This window comes from Anabrus simplex, chromosome 14 (assembly GCF_040414725.1).
Source record: "Anabrus simplex isolate iqAnaSimp1 chromosome 14, ASM4041472v1, whole genome shotgun sequence".
Classification (NCBI taxonomy): domain Eukaryota; kingdom Metazoa; phylum Arthropoda; class Insecta; order Orthoptera; family Tettigoniidae; genus Anabrus; species Anabrus simplex.
In genome coordinates this window covers 71,554,604-71,573,392 of record NC_090278.1, presented here as the reverse complement: position 1 = coordinate 71,573,392, position 18,789 = coordinate 71,554,604, and the positions used below count along the sequence as shown (strand labels likewise).

Genomic DNA, 18,789 nt, shown 5'->3' with positions numbered 1-18,789 from the left:
TATTATTATTATTATTATTATTATTATTATTATTATTATTATTATTATTATTATTATTATTCGCTGAGGCCATCAAGGACCACGTTAAGTCTTGTTTCATTTGACACTGAACTTGGCCTTCTTTAGAGCCCAAATTTCCCTCATTCTTTGTGAATGGGCCTGCTTACGCTCCTCTGTCCAAGGGGCAGTTGCTCGTCTCGGTTTAGCCCGTTCGTCAATGTTTTCTTGCGGAAGCGATCTCTGTTAAGGGCGTCTTCAGCTGAGATATGTAGCATTTGCCGGTCTTCTTTGGTATTTCTAAACCAAGGAATTGTAGTTTCGGGCTTTGAATAAAAAAAAGTGAAAGATCTCTTTAGTTAACTTTCTTCCGTCCATTATTTTCAGATGACCGTAAAATCGCGCCCGTCTTTTTCGGATTGTGTCGGTAATTTTCTATATTTTGCTGCAGACTTCCTCGTTGGATCTCTTTTGATGAATTCCATTTCTGTAGTTTGATCCCAAGATTCCTCTCACAATTTTGCGCTCTTTTTTCTCCAATTATTATTATTATTATTTTGGGGTGTTATTGTTTCATTTAGAGAGATTTTAGAAGTGATATGGGGGAATTTGAACTTAATAGTTGGCAACTCTGGAATGCCCGCACTTCGCAGTTCAGGTCCGTGTTTAGAACGTGTATTAAGGGTTGATCTGTCGCTCTAACTGTTCTCGAGTTGTGAAGTGTTACTTCAGGGTATAATTATCATAATTAGGTAGGGGTATTTATGTACGATAATTATGTGAAAACAGAGTATTACAGGGAAGTCGTTAGGCGATTTGTAAACAAATTGAGAGGAACGGGTTCTTTACACGATAAGAAGCGAAGTGTTAAAAAAACGTGTACTTAACGAGGAAAAAGTCAATTAAATCACAGAAAGGTTAGAACATACCCCTATAAAATCCCTCTAAGACAACTTGAACAAGATGCCTGGATTTAAAGTTAAGTTGTAAACCATAACATATAAAAATATTTTAACAAAACTGATACAGATTAATATGTAATCCGAAAATGCCTGTGTCCTTAATTATTTCTGTTACTTCCGAACGGTGCATACAGGTTTATTTGGTGGTCTGCGAAAATGTTAAAATTGAAACCATATAAGGAGAACATTTCCAGCATCTCCTGTCATAATTCTTAATTACTTATTTTGTTAATTTTAATTATCTCAAGTCATGCACGGATAAAGTGAGCGATGGTGGTGGTGGTGATTATTGTTTTAAGAGGAAGTACAACTTGGCAACCAACCTCTATATAACACTAATCAGAAAGAAAAAAAATAGAAGGGATCCGACACTTCGAAAAATGAAGGTATCGGCCAAAGAAAGACAAGGGCCACGAAGGGCGTGAAAATGAAAGACTCCCTAGCCCTCGCAAACCTAATAGCGTCGGGGTCGGAAAAGAACAAGAGTTGACCAAGAGAGGTCAGATAGGATAGATGAAAGTGAGGAGCCTAGCACAAGTAAGTGGAAGCAACGCCAGGACTCAGCTAAGGGCCCCGTGGTCGCCAACCCACGCTCCAAAGTTAAGAGCCCCTGGGGCTAAAGTGAGCGAAGTATTGTCGTTGTTGCTATACCGTGGAGCGGGCAGTGATGAGTCAACGGGAGGCAGATAAGCTGGGCACTCCTGCCGGCCAACCGATGGGAGAAACTCACTGAATGTACACCAAACCAGTGGCGCAGATTGTCGAGAGTCGGTCACCTCTGAGCGGAGATTGGCAACGCTGGCCGTGCAGTGTTGTCTAGTCGAAGCCATCCGTTCGAGGTCCACGTATTCTTTAAAATAGTTATCTTTTCTTTATTACGCAGTCCAAAATATAGTATTCAAGTATTTAAAGTTAAGTTGTAAACTATAACCATATCAAAATATTTTAATAAAAGTGATACAGATTAATATGTAATAATCGAAAGTACATGTGTCATTAAATTATTTATGTTACTTCCTAACGGTGCATACAGGTTTATTTGGTGTAGTTATTCTCGGTTATCTGCTTTACCTTTCAGAATTCAATGTTCCCTAGGTATTTAAACTCGTTAATGACCGGGCGAGTTGGCCGTGCGGTTAGGGGCGCGCAGCTGTGTGCTCGCATCCGTAAGTGGCGGGGGTGATTATTGTTTTAAGAGAAAGTAGAACTAGGCAACCATTCTCTATATAACACTAATCAGAGGGGAAAAAATGGAAGGAGACCGACACTTCGAAAAATGAAGGTATCGGCCAAAGGAAGACAAGGGTCACGAAGGGCATGAAAATGAAAGACTCCCTAGCCCTCGCGTACCTAATAGCGTCGGGGTCGGAAAAGAACAAGAGTTGACCAAGCGAGGTCGGATAGGATAGATGAAAGTGAGGAGCCTGGCACGTATTGTTAAATCATTATATGCCGCATATTTTTCACTGGGTTTAGAGATACAGAAATCTTACAAATTTAGCTTGATCATTTTCTATTTTTTTATATATTTAATATATGAGCTACTTTTCAAGAATAGTCATACCTTTTTCTAATTTTTCTCTTGGGAATAGAAAATTTGTTATAATTTTAGAATATCAAGTTGTACTTACCGCTGCTATTGGACAAGCTGTAGGCAGGTTGCTCTTCTCAACCACAGTGGGATAGAAGCAGGTGTCGTTAGCTATCAGATCACAACATTTCGTGGCGGGGAGATTAAGGGTGCTTCTACCATAGTCATTGCCGTACCTCTCAAAACCTTGGACTTCGCACTGAAATGAAGATAAGTGAATACAGTCATGACTACAATAATAAAATGTAAACTAGCTATGAACATCTACAATAAGAATAATATTTCGATTAATGCAAAATTGAGATATTACCGGGCAGTGATCCACCCTGAAGCCTGATAGGCAGCAGAAACTCTTAACCTAGTAAGAACAGGACTACTTAAGAGATTAGAAATGGTGAAACGAAAGATTCTCAGGAAGATATTGGGACCGCGAAGAACAGAGGACGCTCAATTTAGAAGACGAGCGAACCAAGAACTGTGTACGAAGATAGAGAAAATCTCGCAGATCATACGGAAAAGAAGGAACGTGAACAAGAGAACCAAAGTACGCTGGATCCGAGAGGTACAAAGGGATCTAGAAGACATTGGAATACAGGGACTGGAGATATACAACAGAGTGATATTTAAATAAAAAATTCAGGCTTGCACAGGTTTTCAGGACAGAACTAGGACCAGAAAAAAATCATCATGGACATAAGAACGAAGAAGGTTGCAAATTATGTGGTGGTGGTGGTGGTGATTATTGTTTTAAGAGGAAGTACAACTGGGCAACCATTCTCTATATAACACTAATCAGGGAGAAAAAATGCAAGGGGTCCGACACTTCGAGAAATGAAGGTATCGGCCAAAGGAAGACAAGGGCCACGAAGGGTGGTGGTGGTGATTATTGTTTTAAGAGGAAGTAAAACTAGGCAACCATCCTCTATATAACACTAATCAGGGAGAAAAAATGCAAGGGGTCCGACACTTCGAAAATGAAGGTATCGGCCAAAGGAAGACAAGGGCCACGAAGGGCGTGAAAGTGAAAGACTCCCTAGCCCTCGCAAACCTAATAGCGTCGGGGTCGGAAAGAACAAGAGTTGACCAAGGGAGGTCGGATAGGATAGATAAAAGTGAGGAGCCTGGCACAAGTAAGTGGAAGCAATGGCAGGACTCAGCTAAGGGCCCCGTGGTCGCCAACCCACGCTCCAATGTTCAGAGCCCCTGGGGCCCCTATTAGTCGCCTCTTACGACAGGCAGGGGATGCCGTGGGTGTTATTCTAACGCCCCCACCCACAGGGGGGGGGGCAAATTATGAGAATGAAAGAATATTGGACAAGGAGAGAGACCACAAGAAACGAAGCTGATACGAATTAACGTGGTCCTCAGATAACCAAAACGAAAAGAAGAAGAATATTTGGGAGAAATCATTCCAGAAATCAATTTAGAAAAACCCGCTGTAGAAGAAATTATACACAAGGTTATCTAAAAACCTCTAAATACAACACTACAACACAGTAGTCAAACCGGAATGCCTAAACGCGTGTGAGTGTCTAGTACTGAATTACAGGCTGAATAAATTAGAAGTACTGGAAAGAAAAGTTATACAGAAAATACTCGGTCCGCTAAGAACTACAGAACTCTGGAAATCAAGAAGTAAAGATGAAATATTTCATAACATAGAAAACATAACATAAACAATAAGGAAGAGGTGATTAACAATTTTCTGAACATTCATACAGAATGGATGACAACAGGTTAACCAAAGAGATCATCTTCAAATGTCTTTGGAACAAGAAGTCAACATCAACCTGGTATCATAAAGTCAAGAAAGATTTGGAAAGAAACACTATAGGAGAAGAAGAAGAAGAAGAAGAAACAGAGAGAAGAGATTTTTAGAAAGAAAGTGTTCAAAATGGAAGGTCGAAAGGGAGAGAAAGCAGGCTCAAAATGGTCCGAGAAGAGGACAAGGAGCCATAGTGAGAAGATGAAGGAGTATTGGAGGAAGAAGAAGGAACAACAAAGGATGATGGGGCAATGAAATTGGCTCGTAGTCTTTAGAAGACCGTAACGGACAAAGAAGTATGCTAGAGAAATGAGGACTGAGTTAACTTCGTGTTACTTTCCTTACCGAGTCAGAAACTGCTATTACATATCAGTCTGTCAAACCCACTGAAATGTGCCTTCAAGAGATACTTTCACTTCATTCATAACAGGAACTGGCTGCATGTGGAATGGCATCAGTCATCCCCAGTCACTTTCATATTACCAAAGATGAGACTTAGATATATCAATGAAAGAAACACACTGGATCAAGCTCATATCAGGTTTCATTATTTATAATCTTTTGTACCAAGATTTTTAGTATATTCTGTCAATCAGAGCAGCTTAAGTGCTTGGAAGAGTCTTCTAAATAAATAAATAAATAGCATGCAATAAATAGTACTAGTATATTGTAATACTGGTAATAAAATTAAATTCCATAAATGGAACTCATTGTTGTAGGCAGTAAAATTAAATTTTGCATATGAGCATTTCAATCTCCAGCAAATATTTCTTTTATAGCAAGCATTTTGAATTTGGGGTGCACATTAGGTTCGAGTAAATACAGTATTTATTGATACAAATGATCCTAATGTCACCGACAAGTAGAAAAGTGCATGTAGGACATGGTCTTTATTGGCCATGAGAATCCATATGGTAGTGTGCGAAGATCAGAAATCTGGATATGCCAGTGACGATAGCTGGTGCCAGAGAAGAGACGAACGATAATCAGATGGGTAGGTGGGACGACAACCATATTTTTTGTTAGCCGTTCCTCAAGGTTCTGTTCTCGGTCCCTTATTATTTACAATACTTATGAATGTGTTTAGTGAGGGTGTAAGGAAAGAGGCAGTACGGTTGGTAACGTTCCCTGATGACCTGGTGTTCTGTACAGAGAAATGGCTGTAAGAATAGAGAGAGGTTCTGGAAAGTAGAGGAATAAGGATAAGGAGAACGAAGACATAGTTCATATGAGAGGTGTGAAGAAAAGTAGAACGTATATCTCAGTGACTAAGAAATTCAGATACCTTGATTAATTTTTCCAACATGAAGGCTAATTGGGGAAACAAGGTAGAAATTAGAATACAGTTCCCATGGTGGAAATGGAAGAATGTGTCTAGTGAGTTGCTAGACAAACTGAAATGGAAAATCCACAAGACAGCCGTCAGAACAGCTTTAACTTACGGAGAAAAAACCTTATCTATAATAAGAAAATACGGTGGGAATAACGATATTTGCAGCACTGGACAGACAAGGCTTGATAAAGTACGAAACCAAGTTGTGAGACGAAGGCTGAAAGTGGTTCAAGAATCCGAAAATTTCAGGAAATCTGGGCTCACGTAGAAATGCGAAGGGCGTACTATACTGTCTCACGCTTTATTTTTTCTATCCAAATGAAGGACATTACACATCAGTTGTTACGTCCACTTTCTCAACATAATCTCCTTGTAACCGTACGCACTTTTGCCATCGACGTGTCAGTCTCTCCAGATCTTTCTGAAACCATTCTTTCGGAGTGCTGCGTACCCATGCCTTGGCAGCTGTGTTCAGTTCTGCAAAATCCGCAAAACGGCGACTACGCAGAAGTTTCTTCATGTTCCCGAACAAGTAATAATCACTGCTCGACATTTCTTTGGCGTTGGACTGCCCTTATGCTTCCATTGCATCGATTGCTGTTTCGTTTGTGGCTCATGGTAATGGAGCCATTCTCATCATCAGTCCTCAAGCCTAGCCATGAAGTTGTCTGGATCTTGATCATGGCGTTGCAAAAGTTTTCTGCACACGTCCACACGCCTCTGCTTTTCGACTGCAGACACGAGTCTAGGCACCCACGTGGATGACACCTTCCCCAATGGTAAGTGGCCGTGCATGATCCGCTGTAGGGTGTTCGGCTAATTTCCGTGGCTGCATCCATTTCCGTATATGTGATGCATTTGTTTCCTTGGATGGCCTGTTCGACCGGGCAATGTTGTCTGGTGTTGACACTGTCATATTCCTTCCAGAACTAGCTCCCTTGTCCACCGATGAGCACCCTGTTTTCCAAACTTCCACCCAGTTGTGAACTGCTTCCCGTGACGGCGCATGTTCTCCACAGACTGCCACCAAGCGCCGATGAATTTCTGCAGTGGCCACGCCTTCTTTCCATAGGAACCAAGTCGTATAGCGCTGTCCCTGACGGTTGCTTTCCATGTTGTCTGCTCCTCCGCTAACAGTGTTGTTATGAAATGGCTATGGTGAGTGTATTCGTTGGCCCCTGTGCGCGTGTTGCTACCAAACGGTGGAACAAGACACTAGGTACACGTCACCACCTTCAAACGCGAAATGTGAACTATACCCGGACGTACAAAAAATAAAGTGTAAAACAATATAGTACGCCCCTCGTATGTAGGAAGGAGGATGCTGGAAATGTCATAAACAGTAAAAAGGAGTAGAAGACGTCCCAGAAAACCAGCATGGAGCTGCACGTATTTGAGAAGGATATAGTACACGACAGACTCGTATGGAAGAAGAAACTCTGCACAAACGATGCAGTTATACTGAAAAAAAGAATAATAATTATGTCAATGACGAGTACTACACCTGATAAAGATATTATCCTTCATACTTACCGTAGCATCTTCCGGAAAATCTATATTCAGGTCTCCTTCCACCGTGGTACAATACCGGTTGTCGCCGCACTTAATGGCCTTCAGTTTGGTGATCTGGAATATGGACTCTTCGGAACTGATGCACCAATCCATGTCCTTCACTAGGATCTCGTAATCACGCTGCAGCAGCATAATAATAATAACAATAATAATGATACAAACTGAAGGGATAAACATTGGCAGACTTCTTGACAAAGAAATACACCCCGATTGCTTAGCTTTTGCAAATTACCTTGCAATCATTTCCAACAACAGACAAGAAGCAATCCATTCGATAGAACAACTTCATGAAATAGCGGTCAAAAACAGACTCCAAATTTCATTTCAAAAGACACAGTGCATGGGAGGAACTAAATAAACATTCGATTACACTAGCCTGTAATGATTTCCCGATTTTGGTGAAAATAGGTGGTTCATATGGGAACGAAGTCCTGATTTCGAAAACACCAACCATTTTGTCGTAACACGTACAGATTTTATGAAATTATATATTTTATATGTATCGATGTTCGAGATTTAATGTAAATGTAAAGAAATATGAGTTCATATCATCATGTTTCAAATGTTTTACGGGGCATCTAAATACATGAAAATCACTCATATTAGTGTATAGAATTCAGTGGAGAAAAAACAGAAATGATTTATCCTGAACCGTTTACAAGATATCAATAAAGAAAAGAAATCCCAAATTCTTATATTATGCAAATTTACGGAAATATGAAAATAATTTTATCACATACAAAAAAATCGTCAGTCATAACAATTGGTAAAATACATAATATTATGACGTACTATCTGAAAAAAATACTAGGTCAGTAGGGGGGGTAATGCACCCCTAAGTGAAAATAAAATACAACCTCAACAATATGATATTGTATTGGATGTTTTGTATACTGTAAGAAAACCTGAATTCAGTGTGTTATAATTATTTACAATCACCTGTATCATCTTAGATCTCTGAAAAAAAAATTTTTTGCTGGCAAGTCATTCACGGTCACCTGTTAAGACAATTTGTTGCAGATCTTTAAGGAGTGTCAGAATTTAGTGAAAGGTGATCAAAATCATGATATTAAAAAAATGATGAGGCTACAGTACTGTGAAACCGCCTTACGTGATATGGGGAAATGGAAAGCAAATTTGAACTCAGCATACATAAGGTTAGGTAATGGTGGTGGTGGTGATTATTGTTTTAAGAGGAAGTACAACTAGGCAACCATCCTCTATATAACACTGTACCGTTTTCATCATCCTGATATCGGAATAAAGGTTGTCATACGACATTAAAAGTTTGCCATGCACGGTAATGAGATCGCGAAGATTACGTAATTGGGCCACACATCTGAAAAGAACGCATATATTAAGTGAAATAGGCCGTGATTTCGGAATATATATATAATACGAACGTATAAAATCAAGAAGGCCATGCACGTGACGGCAAAGATGTTTATTTGGCGAATTGAGTATGCCTAGGTTACGGAGTGAGACGGAAAGTTATAAAGGATCTATGCGGCCGTGATAAAAAAAATAGAAGGTTTTTAAAATTGTTAAAAAAGAAGAAGTAGGTGAACAATAAAAAAATCTGTTACGCAAAATTACGTAAATTTATCCACGAGAAAAAAATAATCCTCGCATAAAGAAGAAGGGAGATATTGCAGTTATTACGAGCTGAAGAACCTGCACAGCGAAGAAATATTTAAATCACACCTATATTTGAACAAATATCGTGACGGAAAATCAGAGCAAGTAGAAAAATATCCGAACAGTAGTCGGAGTATTGACCGAAGGCCGTTACGAGAAATCAAGTCGAGTTTAACGCATTATAGGTTGATTAGCTGGACAAAAGAAATTTTTAGAAAGCTAACTTGATGATTTTTACCTGTTAAACTGCCGCAAGGAATTAACATTGAATTACTGTCTTAATAACCTGAATCAAAGACATAAACTAGATTCTCATTCTCAAGAGTATGGACGTGAAATTAATTGCCATTTTGGAAATGTTTCTTTCACATATGACTGACGGCTACAACATGAGAGGCTAAATCGGAGATGGAGCCGACTTTCCGACGTGGACCGCCCAGCTGTTTCTACTATCCCGGGTCCCAAAACTACAACCTGATGGTGACGTAACGGATGTTGGAGACGATCTACGCAGTCCCAAGGTGACAACATCGAAGCCAAAGCCAGTCATCTAACGTCAGTGATCGCAAGCTAAGTTCCAAAGAATTACTTTATTATCTTGAAATTAACGTGTCGTAGATGTAGTATTCATATATTTGTAGTGAACATTGGTATGTTGTTTTTACGTAGTTCTTCGTGATAAAATCTCAGTCGATGCCATCTTTGCAATGAGATTGTCCTTGTTGATTTATTAATATGGGAGTAGGTATTTCTTCCAGAGTTTACAATCAATGTCATAATATAGGAATGTTTATAATTGAACAAGGAGAGATTTAGAGTGTGATTTTCAACCATTATGGGATTGAAACATCGTATACAAAGAGACGTATCCCAAATTTAATATTTTTAAAGAAGATAGTTGATTTCTGAGTAACTAATTTCTGGTTGCTGTTACGACGCGATGACATGTGAGTAAATATTAACTTGTTTGGTTTATATATGTGTTTCATTTTCAGGTTAACGTGTTTATGTGTATTATATGTGAAATCTAACCCAAAAGTATACCATTGCAGTACATTAATGATATGTTAAGATGATTTGCCGTTTTGTTGGAAATGACAAATGTTTACGTAGGGAAGTTATGATTTGAGTGGCATGTTGATGTGGATTTACGAATAATTATTCGCTGAGATATGTTTGTGGGAATGAATAATGTTATATTATGGTAATTAATATTGGTAAATGGAGAGATAGATATGCTTATGGATAATTTTGGCGGTAAATACGGCGTATTACTGGCCAATGGTGATGTTTGACATATGCGGCAAGATATTAATATGGTAATGCGAGATATATTGGGTTAGTGGTACACGAATACAATGAAATACATCGCAGATTTCGTATATGGGTTACCGTAAACTGTCTTCAGATTAAATATCCAAATAAGAAATAAAAGAAGGGAAACTTGTTGTCTTCATAGAGAGTATATCAACGTTGTACTGAATATTATTTGAAAGAATGTATTTAATTCATAGAACAATTTCATAATTTAAATCTCTACCACAATTAAATAAAATAGGTTACCAAATGCATTCCTACGGAATTTTTGATATCTGATTGGATATGGTTAAAATCATAAATCATGTTAGGTATAATTTTTGTTTGAACTACGATTAATAATTATTCTTTACACGATACCTACATTTAATTTAAAGGTGTTATTTGAATATTTTAACCAAATGACATGGTCAAGGTGACCAATATTTCTCATTTAAGGAACTATATATATTTGATATGGCTATTTTGAGCTGATATATATTTGGAACTTACGTGCGATTGCTAACGTTATAACATCAGAAGAAACGCGTGATAGTGACAGAATATCAATTTGTAAATGATGAAAATAAGCATTTTTTTAAAAAAAAGAAAGAAACCCCCTCAGGATGGTGCAACACTAATCAGACGGAAAAATGGAAGGGATCCGACACTTCGAAAAATGAAGATATCGGCCAAAGAAAGACAAGGGCCACGAAGGGCGTGAAAATGAAAGACTCCCTAGCCCTCGCAAACCTAATAGCGTCGGGGTCGGAAAAGAACAAGATTTGACCAAGAGAGGTCATATAGGATAGATGAAAGTTAGGAGCCTGACACAAGTAAGTGGAAGCAATGCCAGGACTCAGCTGAGGGCCCCGTGGTCGCCAACCCACGCTCCAATGTTCAGAGCCCCTGAGGCTCCTTTTAGTCGCCTCTTACGACAGGCAGGGGATACCGTGGGTGTTATTCTACCGCCCCCACCCACAGGGGGATGAAAGTGAGGAGCCTGGCACAAGTAAGTGGAAGCAATGCCAGAACTCAGCTGAGGGCCCCGTGGTCGCCAACCCACGCTCCAAAGTTCAGAGCCCCTGGGGCCATTTTAGTCGCCTCTTACGACAGGCAGGGGATACCGTGGGTGTTATTCTACCGCCCCCACCCACAGGGGGATAAGGTTAGGTAAGATCACCTATTAAAACTTTTAAAAACTATTACCCCATGGCACTACAGCCCTTGAAGGGCCTTGGCCTACCAAGCGACCGCTGCTCAGCCCGAAGACCTGTAGATTACGAGGTGCCGTGTGGTCAGCACGACGAATCCTCTCGTCCGTTCTTCTTTTCTTTCTAGATCGGGGCCGCTACCTCACCGTCAGATAGCTCTTCAATTCTAATCACGTAGGCTGAGTGGACCTCGAACCAGCCCTCAGGTCCAGGTGAAAATTCCTGACCTGGCCGGGAATCAAACCCGCGGCCTCCGGGTAAGAGGCAGGCACCCTACCGCTACACCACGGGGCCGGCTTTAAAAACTATCAAAATCACCAAATTCGGAAATATCTTCCAGGTACCACAGAAGTATCTAAGCGAAATTCTTTAGCCATCATGGAGAAATCAGGAAGCAAATAAAGAAACTATTACTAAACCGCAAAGAGCTCACAAAATCACCTGGAACAAAAATGCTGTATAAAAAGGCAAAATTGCTACAATACAAAATAGTCGTAAAACCAGAGACATTCAAAACTGTAATACCTGGTGGCAGGTCATAAATAAAACACAAGAGAGCAAAATTCTCAAAAAATGTCGGCCCGAAGTACGAAAATGGAATTTGGATTAAAAAAGGAACCACAGAAAATGGATCAAGTCACAGAAAAAAAATCACTATTACTAGAGCCCGGATTTTTCTGCATTAATAGGTTAGAATGCAAACTTACTGTAGCGAATAGCAAGTACAGTCTACCTTCACAACGATTATGCTATGGGGTTTGCATAAAACTTAGGGGTACGGCCCATCAGAACCCCTATAATTTATGTTACTCTTGCTACATTATGGAAGAGCGGGTGGCCGACACTTTTTTCTAAACAAATTGGGAACATGCATCATTTTCAAAAATATTTTTTTTGAAAAGTACACCAATGAAATAGTACGTAAACGTATTACATTGTGGTATGTTGCCTTGTTTTCTACCATTAAAAAATATTTAATAGTGCCTTTCCGCAAGGCGAGTGAAACGGCCTCTGACGTAAGCGGCGCGCTGTGACGTCACGATCCAGTACCGCATGGAGCTCTGCCAGCCGTTGTGCATCAGCCGTTGCTAAAAGCCGATTGTTTATTATTCATGATCGCGAATAACTTCGAAATGACAGAAGAAAGGTTCAAAACAGCACAGTCAGACAATCTACCATGTGTAGATGTCATCATTCTTGAAAAATGTGACTTTTGTGGCCGCAGAAATTAGCGGATAACAAGCAAGTTTGTAAGTGGCGTTCTTCTATACGTGCAATGTACTGTAAACCATAGTATTAGGATAACAACGAACCTGGATAGATTTCACATCACTTTCAACATTTCCTTCTAGACTGATTCCCCTATTAAAGAATAACATTACATTTTCGGGCTTTCAGCATTAGTAAAGTAAGAAATCGGAATTCAGCACTAACATAAACATATAGGTAGCATTTTAGTACTAGTCCGCTTCTGTGGTGTTGGGGCAACTGGCCTACCCATTTCCCGGGCCCATGAAAGATAATTAAATATCTTTGTGGAGGGAAAAAGTTAAACATGATAAAGATAAATATGACTTCATCTAGTTTTCACAAGTTGGGCTGAGTGGTTCAGACGGTTGAGGTGCTGGCCTTCTGACCCCAACTTGGCAGGTTCGATCCTGGTTCAGTCCGGTGGTAGTTGAAGGTGCTCAAATACGTCAGCCTCGTGTCGGTAGATTTACTGGCACGTAAAATAACTCCTGCAGGACTAAATTCCTGCACATCGGCGTCTCCGAAAATCGTAGAAGTAGTTAGCGGGGCGTGAAGCCAATAACATTAATTACATTTGGCTTTTAACAAGCTGAGCATATCAGGAAAGAAAAGTGTCCTGGTGACATTTTAGTCGCTCAATACAGGAATGTCTTTGGGTGCTGTGACTTTTTTTTTTTTTTTTTGCTGTTTGCTTTACGTCACACCGTCACATATAGGTCTTATGGCGACGATGGGACAGGAAAGGCCTAGGAATGGGAACAAAGCGGCCGTGGCCTTAGGTACAGCCTCAGCATTTGCCTGGTGTGAAAATAGGAAACCACGGAAAACCATCTTCAGGGCTGCCGGCAGTGGGGTTCAAAACCCACTATCTCCCGGATGCGAGCTCACAGCTGCGCGCTCCTAACCGCACGGCCAACTCGCGCGGTATTTTTACCCTTCGGTTTATTGACTTGGCTTGTATAACCTGAAACTTAGGCTAAGTTGGATAATATTTTAAACACCTACATCACTATTTTCACCTGTGTGCAATTATGTTATTTATTTCATTAATATTATGATAATTATTATAACTGAGCATTGTTAACTTATAAGACCCCAACAGACAAGCATTGGTTTTGTGTAGAGTTATACATTTGTTAAATTCACGTTGTTTCCTTTCATGATGTACACGCCTATTCTTTGTTACATTATAGAGTATTTAGATATAGCCTAAATTTCTTTACCAATTAAGCTCTTCAATAAAGACATACATAACTGTCCCATGCCAAGATATATTGGTAGAATTAGAGCTGTCAAAATGGTTCATAACCCCTTTGATTTATTATCTTGACATGGATCACCCAAAACATAGGTTAGGTTTGGAGAATACTTTAATAATCAGCATTATTTAATGTACTGTTTATTACTTTCATATTCCAAGATGTAATTGAAGCATTTAAATAAAACATCATACATTAAAATTTAAAGTTTTACCACTAGAACAGCTGACATGGAAAAGTGATTTGAAAATTCAAACAAATTCATCATACGTTAAAATCTTCAAAAAAATAAACTGTAGACTTTTCCGATATATCACCAGCATTTCTCCGGCTCGCCAAAATCCATTTCTCCCTAGTTTTAGCGTCTTTGGAACATTTATAAACAATTTGTTTGGTATGGTATGCGATGTGCTATTGCACATCGGAACTCTACACCATTTATAAGTTTTCTGCCTCACTGCCTGCGCAGGATTCATTTTAAGTCTAAAATATACCACTCAGATTATTATCCAATGTATAGACCTCGAATTTAACCATACTAGACACTAACGTAAAGTAGAAATACGCGAAGTGTATCCTGCTTCTCACAGCACACTATGTGTTATTTCGTCTGCTAATTCAGTCAACCTGTACGATGACGTCAGACCAATGAGATCGCGTACTTGCGTGACGTGACATTTTCGTAGATTTTTATCATGTTTGGAGTTATTATTTGTACATTCTGATCTCATTTTTGAATTCTGCATGAAATTTTGAATCAGATTAGCATATTTTTAATTAAAACCCCGGATCATGCATGTTCCCTATTAGTTTGCAATCTAACCTGTTACTGCATAAAAATCCGGGCTTTAGTGATGATACTCGGAAGTTCTAGACTACGGCGCAGATCGATCAGGTCCACGCACTCCGTAAGGATATGTACCACTGCCACAAGTACACATCAAAGGGAAAATAATGAATCAGAGATGGTTATACTCACTTCTGCATTGAGGAGAACGATCAAGTATGTTAGGACAAGTCCCGCTGATATTCCCTTCAAACCAATAGAGAAATTCATCGTTGCTACTTGGAGTTGGTTCATGTAGAATATAGCTCGTGGCACCGGCCTTTTATATACACAATTGTGGTGATAATGGTTATTAGATTACACTTGTATCCACTGGTATTACATTATGTGTACACCACGAAATAATAACACAACACAATACAATCCATTCATAATGATCTCTGGGTGGTAACGATATTTTAATGTGTGTGGCACGTGTTTCCCGACAATGTTACAGTACTTTCATCATTTCCATTTCTACAATTCGAAACTGTGAGGTGAGTTCTTAAGTGCAGAGGTCAAAAATTTCATTCCTTTAATTTATTTGCTTGTGTTTCTTATCACGTTCCTTGAGGTTCGGATCACCATGTATCCCGAAGCATGTTATGCTTATCTCTCGGTGCGAACTTCCCTAAAATTCCGGTGTAAGTAACTACGTCCTAGTTACAAATTTCCGATAAGTAATGGCAATATATTGCCGGCCCCGTGGTGTAAGGGGTAGCGTGCCTGCCTCTCGCCCGGAGGACCCAGGTTCGATTCCCGGCCAAGTCAGGGGTTTTTCTCTCGACCTGAGGGCTGGTTCGAGATCCCATCACCCTGCGTGATTTGAATTGAGGAGCTATCTGACAGTGAGATGGCAGCCCCGGTCTCGAAAGCCCAGAATAACGGCCGAGAGGATGCGTCGTGCTGACCACACGGCCCCTCGTAATCTGCAGGCCTTCGGGCTGAGCAGCGGTGGGGTTTGGTTTAATGGCAACATATTATTGTTATTGAAGTAAAGGATCAAGACATACTGCTAGATTCGATCGGCCCACCGGTGACCCGAGGATTTATTTTTGCATCTTCCATTCATATCTCTTCGGGTCATTCTGTGTTTAGATTGTTGTCTAAGCTATATTTTTACGCGGGAACACTTAGGTGGTTACGGTGAATGAAGCCTACAATGTTGCTGCCTTTAGATGGAAGATTGTTATTTACTACGAGGGGTACCACCTTTCTGACATTTCTTGTAACCTATTCTTTTCTACATCGCTCTCAGGTAAGCTGAAGTAAGTTTTCAGACTTTTATTTATTGGAGTGGTTATTGATATGTTTATTATCTTCCTTAGATAATATTTACAAGCAAGTTTACGACCTTTTTGCTAGGTATGGAGCCTTCACCTTCTGACACACCAGTGGCACGGAAAAGAAATAGATTTAGGACGACACTGAATCCCGCACGAATTACTGATGATTTGAAACAAAGTGATGACAGTGACGGTGATTTCTCTTCAGTATCTGATGACTAGAGCCCGGATTTTTATGCATTAATAGGTTAGAATGCAAACTTACTGAAGCGAGTAGCAAATGTACTCTACCTTCATAACGATTATGCTATGGGGTCTGCATAAAACATAGGGGTACGGCCTATCAGAACCCCTGTAATTTATGTTACTCTTGCTACATTATGGAAGAGCGAGTGGCTGACTCTTCCTACTAATCAAATTACTTTGCAATCTAATCTGTTACTGCATAAAAATCCGGGCTTTACTGATGACGACCCTACGTTCAGCCTCGTCTTTTGTGATATTATTTTGCTACTAAGCATAATATGAAAATAATTAACATAAGCCTATCATATTCCTATAAAAAACAGATCAATGTACAAAAAACTAACATTTACTTCCGGAGTCATTTCTGGGTCACGCACTACGTGAATCCAAAAACTGTCACAGAGGTAAATACATTGGAATATCTCCTCAACAATAACGCACACAACAAGTGTTCCAGCATTGTTTTGGATTTCATAGCAGGGATTAGTGGTGGTGCTGGTGATTATTGTTTGAAGAGAAGTACAACTAGGCAACCATCCTCTATATAACACTAATCAGAGAGAAAAATGGAAGGGATCCGACACTTCGAAAAATGAAGATATCGGCCAAAGAAAGACAAGGGCCACGAAGGGCGTGAAAATGAAAGACTCCCTAGCCCTCACAAACCTAATAGCGTCGGGGTCGGAAAAGAACAAGTGTTGACCAAGAGAGGTCGGATAGGATAGATGAAAGTGAGGAGCCTGGCACAAGTAAGTGGAAGTAATGCCAGGACTCAGCTAAGAGCCCCGTGGTTGCCAAGCCACGCTCCAAAGTTCAGAGCCCTTGGCGCCCCTTTTAGTCGCCTCTTACGACAGGCAGGGGTTACCGTGGGTGTTATTCTACCGCCCCCACCCACAGGGGGAACGGTCCCCGTGGTCGCCAGCCCACGCTCCAAAGTTCAGAGCCCTTGGGACCCCTTTTAGTCGCCTCTTACGATAGGCAGGGTATACCGTGGGTGTTATTCTACTGCCCCCACCCACAGGGGGAACGGTCCCCGTGGTCGCCAGCCCACGCTCCAAAGTTCAGAGCCCATTGGGCCCCTTTTAGTCGCCTCGTACGACAGGCAGGGGAGGTGGTGGTGGTGATTATTGTTTTAAGAGGAAGTGCAACTGGGCAACCATCCTCTATATAACACTAATCAGAGGGAAAAATGGAAGGGGTCCGACACTTCGAAAAATGAAGGTATCGGCCAAAGTAAGACAAGGGCCGCGAAGGGCATGAACATGAAAGACTCCCTAACCCTCGCAAACCTAATAGCGTCGGGGTCGAAAAAGAACAAGAATTGACCAAGGGAGATCGGATAGGATAGATGAAAGTGAGGAGCCTGGCACAAGTAAATGGAAGCAATGCCAGGACTCAGCTGAGGACCCCGTGGTCGCCAACCCACGCTCCAAAGTTCAGAGCCCCTGAGGCCCCTTTTAGTCGCCTCTTACGACAGGCAGGGGATACCGTGGGTGTTATTCTACCACCCCCACCCACAGGGGGTAGCAGGGATTAACCAAAGTCATAAGGAAAGATCTGTACAGATCTGTGCATATGGTTATGAGGGTATTTATGGTTGTAGTAAGAATGTAAATGAGAGGGCATACGTACGTATAAGTCTCTGGTTAAAAAAAATGAAATGTCGTATGGCTTTTAGTGCCGGGATATCCCAGGACGGGTTCGGCTCGCCAGGTGCAGGTCTTTCTATTTGACACCCGTAGGTGACCTGCGCGTCGTGATGAGGATGAAATGATGATGAAGACAACACATACACCCAGCCCCGTGCCATTGGAATTAACCAATTAAGGTTAAAATCCCCGACCCGGCCGGGAATCGAACCCGGGACCCTCTGATCCGAAGGCCAGTACGCTGACCGTTCAGCCAACGAAAGACCCCAACTAGAGTATGGTTCCAGTGTATGGAACTCTCACGAGGATTACCTGATTCAAGAACTGGAAAAAAATCCAACGAAAAGCAGCTCGATTTGTTCTGGGTGATTTCCGACAAAAGAGTAGCGTTACAAAAATGTTGCAAAGTTTGGGCTGTGAAGAATTGGGAGAAAGAAGACGAGCTGTTCGACTAAGTGGTATGTTCCGAGCTGTCAGTGGAGAGATGGCGTGGAATGACATTGGTAGACGAATAAGTTTGAGTGGTGTCTTTAAAAGTAGGAAAAATCACAATATGAAGATAAAGTTGGAATTCAAGAGGACAAACTGGGGGAAATATTCATTTATAGGAAGTAGAGTTAGGGAATGAAATAACTTACCAAGGGAGATGTTCAATAAATTTCCAATTTCTTTGAAATCATTTAAGAAAAGGCTATGAAAACAACAGACAGGGAATCTGCCACCTGGGCGACTGCCTGAATGCAGATTAGTAGTGATGGATGGATGGATGGATGGATGGATGGATGGATGGATGGATGGATGGATGGATGGATGGATGGATGGATGGATGGATGGATGGATGGATGGATGGATGGATGGATGGATGGATGGATGGATGGATGGATGGATGGATGGATGGATGGAT

General features: G+C 40.7%; 1 long non-coding RNA gene across 1 annotated transcript in view; it reads right to left on the bottom strand.

Annotated features, from left to right (window-relative positions):
- Positions 1-2,630: 2,630 nt before the first annotated feature.
- Positions 2,631-18,789, bottom strand: part of LOC136885198 (uncharacterized) — a 386,625-nt gene continuing 370,466 nt past the window's right edge. Inside the window, exons 2-3 of the long non-coding RNA XR_010861499.2 lie at positions 7,182-7,340; positions 2,631-2,749 (exon numbers count right to left, since the gene is read on the bottom strand). This is a non-coding gene — a long non-coding RNA (uncharacterized lncRNA). The remainder of the gene's footprint in view (positions 2,750-7,181; positions 7,341-18,789) is intronic.